At 43.0% G+C, this 7,098-nt stretch overlaps 1 non-coding gene across 1 annotated transcript; it reads right to left on the bottom strand.

Annotated features, from left to right (window-relative positions):
- Positions 1-664: 664 nt before the first annotated feature.
- STMP1 (short transmembrane mitochondrial protein 1) lies at positions 665-6,789 on the bottom strand. The gene is made up of 4 exons (XR_011141478.1): positions 6,485-6,789; positions 4,113-4,195; positions 2,814-2,867; positions 665-749 (listed from the first exon to the last, which is right to left on the bottom strand). It is a non-coding gene; the product is annotated as a short transmembrane mitochondrial protein 1 (transcript).
- Positions 6,790-7,098: the final 309 nt, after the last annotated feature.

Below are 7,098 nucleotides of genomic sequence, written 5' to 3' on the forward strand. Positions count from 1 at the left end.
GACCAAGGAGAAGAGAAAGAGGAAGAGACAGTAACAGAAGTAACAATGAACTCGAAATGCTGGTTTCAGTTGATAATCTTTTATACTTTTCTGAATAAGCCATGTTTGTGCTAACTTTACACTGATGGAAGTGACTATTTAACCTAATGAAAAACACAGCACAAGCCCTTTCTGTTTCATCGCTCTTTATACAGTTCCTAGGAAGTTCCCATCTCCAATAATGGAACGCAGATCTTAAGGACAGTGAAGTAGGGTAGCTTCAACAAATGACAAGAAACCCTGAGAGTTGCCTCTTGATGCATTTAATTTATTTTGCGATGTTCTAAGACTACGGTATTACAAACTATGAGGTACGGATAGTAACAGGACTTACACCATTCTCCAGTTGGATCAGGTAAAAATGAGTTATAAAACATTAGGAAAAGCATTAACAAAAAATACAAACTATCTTTTCCAGTCACACATAATCTGTAAATCCAAAATACTGAAACCCCTTAAAATCAGTCCTAGGAAAAGTTCGTGGTTGCTCTTTCAAAACAAGGATATTCCAGTTCTAGGAGACTAAATCTGGAGGAACCTCCCATGCCAAACTTCTACTTGATCTTTGTTGTCTGAAGGGTAAATTGCATCCTTGATGCTTGCACAGAGGTGACCAGGGTAACACTCTCTTAGGATTTGTCACTGGGAGGTTTCTTCTTAGCTTCCACATCCTTCTTAAAGTCTTCAAGCTTCTTTGCAAGGTTAGGAATCTTTAAAATTAAAAAAAAAAAAAAAAGTCAAACAAACAAAAACCTGAATTGATGATCCTCAGCAAGCAAGACCATACCATAAACACAGAAGCAAATTCTACAATTTAAAGTGGTTTCTAAAAGATGCTTGCTTCCAGGATCTGTTACCTTGCATAAAGGTTAAAAACTAAGTAGCACCAAACAAATAGCAGCAGAAAGAACCTCACAGGAAGCTTCAGGAAGTATTTTCAAAAAGGCAGATATCTAAGACTAAGTCAAGTCAGTGTTGCTCGGAACAGAAGGGAGGAAAATAGATCACTTTAGAGGAAGTTTAATACGACTCCTCTGGCTAGCTCACTGAAAGAGACTGAGCAGCCAAAAAATAAGCTTTAATAAATTAAAATACTGACGCAAAATTTAACAATGATTTTTGGAGGGGAAATTAGTTTGCACTATACTGGTCACAAACAAAGAGGAGAGAGATGTTTAAGAGCAGCAAATACGTCCTACAGAAATTTCTGAAGAAATATTTCTCCTGGTGCATTTTGTGGGCAATAAAATTTCCTACTGGGGAAGTTCACTGTTTGCATTGCAGTTTCAGACTTGAACGCAAATTCAATTTAGCACTTGTGAACTTCATGCGTACCCTAGCCATACAACAGAAGGAGAGTAAATCCAAACACACTGCAGTCCTCGGACTGGACGGTTTGACATTGATAGCACAGGAAATACCAGAAGTTAAGCTCCTTTTGAGAAAGTGAAATTAAGAATCCAGCCTGTAACACACCTCACATTTAAACTAAACTAAGGGAAGTCCACTGCTGTGAACAGAATTCTTCATATACTTATGGTTAAGGAAATGGCTGAAGAGTTAAGACCTAACTATGACAAGTCATCTTAGATGTCATCCAAGACAAATCATCTTAGATACCAAGACTAAAAATACCAGGTTTATACTGCAAGTCAGTGTTACATTACCAAGGAAACATTTCCTCCAGATCAAAAGCAGAAGTCTCCCTCTTGTGGCAATACATTATTACAGCTGCCAGAAAAGCACTGTACTGTGCTTACTGCATGTATTGATATACCCAAACGTGTCCTTATGACCTTTTCATAACTTTTAAAAACAAATAGTAATAGTACTACTATTAGTCCTGTTACTGGAGTGACTGGATAGGAAGCATCACAAAAGTCTGCCAGTGTGCAAGGAGGAAAAAATAAGAATTCTACTAGCAAGATGATTTTAATGCCCAAGATGAGGTGAGGAAAACACAAATAATATCAGAGATAAAGCTGCATCAGCATCTCTATTTTTTTTAATTTAGGCTAGTATAAATTGCAAAGGAAAGGAAATAACGGTATGTTACATTGCATTAACTCTCCTTCCCTGTAAACAGCTAAGCGGCACTGCTCTTACATAGAATTCTGCTGACTCTGCAGAACTTAAAAGTTCATGCTGAAGACTACTCCAAATCTTCTTCTTCTACTCTAGCTCTCACCAGGAAATATCTCAGTCCAACAAGAAAAGAAAGAGCGCAGGTTGATATACTGTTCCAAGTAGGCAGCAGATATTGAGTTCTCCCAGAAAGCTGGCAAAACTCATTTTCATCACTAGTACAGTAGACAAATTTCAGATGCTCTGAAAGATTTCTAAGTAACAAATGGACTGACTGGACATCTTTGTAAGCAAACAGGGTATCAGAATCAAGAAATCAGTATTTTAGTGATGGTATAATCCATGAGCAGCTGCCAGATCAATTCTATTGCTCCTATTTCTGTATCACTCTAACTTTTGTACTCATGGGCTGCCCTAGGTAGATGCTTGGTTACAATACTTGTACTCTAGGGCCCCAATATCAGTTGAAGATCTAAGCATTACTGTACCACAGACAAGAAGTCGAAGAGGTAGATGTTTTGATTCCATTCAAATTTGAATTCAACTGTAACTAAAGTTAGTACAATTTGCATCTCAGCCAAATCCAAAAAACTCATCAAAATAAAGACTAATTCAATTCTGACTGTGGGAAAACAGCCTTGCATTTTCATTCAGATTAGGTTCAATTCCCAGAATATAAGGATACTTACCTCATAGTTCTGAGCTAGATACATCCCAACCACATTGCCAAGAGCAAAGCCAACCTAAAAAGGAAGACAAGAAGAAAAAAATAGTTTACATCCTTCATCAAAAAGTATTCTGGTTAAAACTAAAAAAAAAAAAAATTGCAAGTCCTGGGAAGACTGAAGAGTTTCAACTCCAGTCATATTTAACTTTGCACCTTTCTTCTCAAAGAGGGATACATTTTACCCAACTTCATCACCAAGAAAACTTTACTGTCATTTCCAAAATATAGCACAGTTGTATTTTAAGTATACATCTCCAAAAATATTTGAACCAGGTCATGACCATCTTTACCTGTAAAATTCTTTGCGCACCCACAAAGGCAGTAACTCCTATAGAAGTGGGGGAATACAACTGCACAGCAGGAGGGACCTAAACATCACAGCAGTGCTGGTCCACAAATGGAAAGGCTAAAGTAATATCGCACTAAAACAGCAATCAGCATGCTGGGGAAGCACACACATACAACAAGATACAATACAGTAAGATACAGTAACAAAAAGGATCACAAGTTTGAATCTTTGATCGGAGGCCTGACTGCCAAAAGATCCCAATCTCCCCTTAGGAGGTTTAGGAGTAGAGCTTCCCCACCAAGCTAAAGTCATGTAAAGCTGCACTGCCACTAACGGGCAGTCCTCTCTCTCCCGCTCTCCCCCAGCTCTGTACTGCTGCTACTTCTCTTGTGCAAGGACTAACAATTAAGCATCTTCCACACCCCTCAACTCCCAGAAGATTAGTTTTCAGCCAAATCCACTCTGATCTAGGGGCTCCTCTAAGGAGGATAGGAAGAAAAAACTGTTGGTTGGAAATAGGACACAACTTCTTTTGACAACAGCACAAACTTGTATTTGCCGAAAGCCGTCTGTGAAAGTGCTCTCTGGAAGGAGAGCAAGAGCAAAACGCACGTGTAGTTCCCGTCTCATTCCCTGCTTGCTGGCTGAAGAAAATCCTCAAGTGTTACGTCACTTTGGGAGGGAAAGTAATTCCTCTCTTTAAAGACAAACGATGAGATTTCTGAGAAGCAGCTCCTCCAAAACTCTAGATCTTATTTTTACTGCAACGTTCAGAAGTACACACACATACTATGCTAGCTCACTTGACTGCTTTGGAAGGGGAGACTATTAACACTGTGAATTCATTCATTGCCACTGGATAAATCACTCCATAGGGTAGCTGAGGCCAATTCTAAGAAAATTGCGGTTAGTGATGGAAAAACAAGAATATTTTATAAAAATAAAAATAAAACCACTGTCCACAATACGAACCTTGCCACTAGATATCTTTTCCATGACCAAAGCAGGATACAGGACAGCTCATCTTTCCAGTGATTCAGACTCCATAAGCATCACTGGTGAAAAAAAATGTGTTTGTCTGGTAATTATAGAAAACTAAAATTGGTTGCATGATGCCACACGAACCATAACTGCAAGTAACTTGGAATTCACTTGAAAAGACACACTAGCTTCTTGTTTACCAGCAGGTTTCTAGGTTTCTCCCTAGGTTCGCTCAGAATAAATCCCATTTCCAAAGACGAGATAACTTCTTATATTCCACTGTTACAAACCTTATTCTCTGCAAAGTACTAACACTAGTACCGCCTTTGATTACACTCCTTTATTAAGAAGTCTAGCACTCCATTCAAGATCAGTCAGTTGACAATTCAAAAAGACAGAAAAATCTCAGTTTGGACTTCAATTATTTGGACAGCAGAAAATATAGCCAATTAAAAAGTGCATGTTAATTAAGGACAACAAGGGCTGATGAAAGTTCAGGGTTTTCCAATTGCTACCCACTGTTTCAAGTTCCATTTTAAGTAAGTGTTTATTTTACGTTTAACTCTGGATAGCAAAAATACAAGGTCTGCAAGATTATGCCTTTATCTCTCTGCTACAGCTCATACAAGGGAGAACAAGTCAAACAACCTCCCTACACCCAAAGAGGAAAAAAACTCAGAATCAATATGCCCTTTAACTTTTAGACACTAAGTAAGAAGTCTTAATTAAGAAGTGATTTCATGTAGTAATTGCAACCAAATGCTATTAGCTGCAAGCAGCTGAGTTGAGAAACATGGACACTTTGAGAGTGACTGCTTTCAGTGGAGTGGAAGGAGATCATAAAAGAAAGCTACAGAAATGCTTTGACGTTTACTTATTATTACATTTTGTTTTTAAGTTGAGATAAGAGAACAGGATTTATTTGTTAATTTTATAAAACCATGCAAGCCTCTCCCAACTTATAAAAGGCCATCTCATCTGGCTCCCTACCAAGACTTAATATGAAATGTTAGCTAGCTAACTTATTCTTCCCCCAATAAAAATAAAAGATTGTAGGGTAATACTTATTGTTTGTAATTAATGGAACGTATCTGAACACAGCTAAAAACCTAGAGTATTCTCAATGATTTACACAAAGCTAGAATGAAAAATGGGAGACTCTTGCCATGCTTTGCTACAGCTGAAAAATGGGAGACTGTTGCCATGCTTTGCTGCAGCACAAAACAGGATCATTTCTGTTGGGTAATTTATTTCACACCTGGTAGTAAAAATACCAGCAGCAATAAATTATTTAATTAGAGCAGCCAGGTATCTCACTTCAAACATCCAAATGAGTTTATGCGAACATACAGAAAGGAAAATAAAATTGAGAAAAGTATAAAAACCTTTCATCTACTGATTTTCAGCACAAGGGTTGGCAAAGAGGTTTCAAGGGGATTTATGAAAGGCAGTAATGAAACATTATCATTTGCCTTTTTATGTATACATTTATATATAAATCCACCGTGCAAAACGGAAAAGGCTAAAACCAATGCTCTTATGAAAGGAGGCAGGTACGTTTACTAATAAACTTAAGGGGCAAGAGGACGCGAGCAAGGAAAACACACTCAGTCTTAAAGACACATTAAGGGCACGATTTGGAGAAAAACAAGGCAGCAACTTCACGTTTTCAGAACAACTAGAAAGAAGAACTGCTCTGCAGGCAGCCGAACCAAGTAACGACGCAGCTAGTGACAGAAGAGAGCTCGGAAGGGAAAACCATCAAGAGGCAGGACGAAAAGCCAGGCCGAGGCGACCAGAAGGCGTCGGGTGGGCGGGCGGGCGGGCGCCGTCGCACACGGCTGCTGGGCGGCCCAGCCTGGGAGCGGCCGCCCGCTCGACGCCTCCCGTGGCCTCACAAACCGGGAGGCACGAGGCTTCGGTCAGCCGCGCTTCCCAACAGCCGGCATCCAGCAGACGAGGAGCAACCAGATGGATGAATTCGTGCCACGGGGCACTAATACGGAGCGTGGGTTTTCGCAGGGGCAGAAACGGCTGGTTTTGGAGGCCCCGTGCCGCACTGGAGCACGCTGGACACGACCCAGCTTGGAGCCGATGGAGAGGCGGGGGGGGAAGGGGGCAGCCCCCACCCGACGCCGAGCCACCCCCGCGGCCTGGCCGGAGCTCGGCGGTGTTTTAAAAAAAAAAAAAAAAAAAAAAAAAAAAAGGGGGGGGGGGTGTTTCGGAGGGGGGCTGCTCCCGCGGCGCTCACGTTCACGATACGAGACGCGCTGCCTGCTGGCCGCCTGCGCGGCGCCGAGCACCGCCACGGCCCCGCCGCGAAATGGCGGCGCTGCTGCCGCCGCCGCCGCGCGGAACCTTACCAAGAACTGCAGCATGGCGCCCGCCTGCCTGCCTGCCTGCCTGCCGGGGAAGTCGGGCGGCGGCTCCTCTTCCGGCTCCCGGCCCGCCCTTGCCGCCGCGGCGCTGGCCAGGGGCCAGCCCGGCCCTGCTTGCCGCTGCCGGGGAGGTGGTGGGCGGGGGGCGGCTCGCCCCAGGCAGCCGGGGCCGCCCCGAGGCCTCCTTGCCGCCGCCCGCCCCGTGAGGTGCCTGGCTGGGGAGGCTGTTAGCGCAGGGGTGGCCAAAAAAGCTAAGGAGGTGACTCACGAGCTTTGACAGGTTGAGCAATTTCAGGCAGGGATGTTCACAGAAAAAAAAAAAAAAAAAAAGGGAGGGGAGAGAAGCACTGAAAGAAAGGGTTTCAGAGAGAAACACCAAAGCAAAGCGAGCCGCGGCGCAGGGGTGAAGGAAGGACTTTTCTGCACGTTGGCATTTCAATACGGAATTTGAAAAATAGAGCAAAAGGCTGTGGTGGGCCTGCCGGAGCAGTCCCATAGCGGGGAGAGCAGGAAAGTGATCGTATGCCTGCGCTCAGCACCCACCAGGCCACGTCTGCTGTCCCCCCCCCCCCCCCCCCCCCCCCAAGTACAGGAGAGAC

Source organism: Struthio camelus, chromosome 1, assembly GCF_040807025.1.
Source record: "Struthio camelus isolate bStrCam1 chromosome 1, bStrCam1.hap1, whole genome shotgun sequence".
Lineage (NCBI taxonomy): Eukaryota > Metazoa > Chordata > Aves > Struthioniformes > Struthionidae > Struthio > Struthio camelus.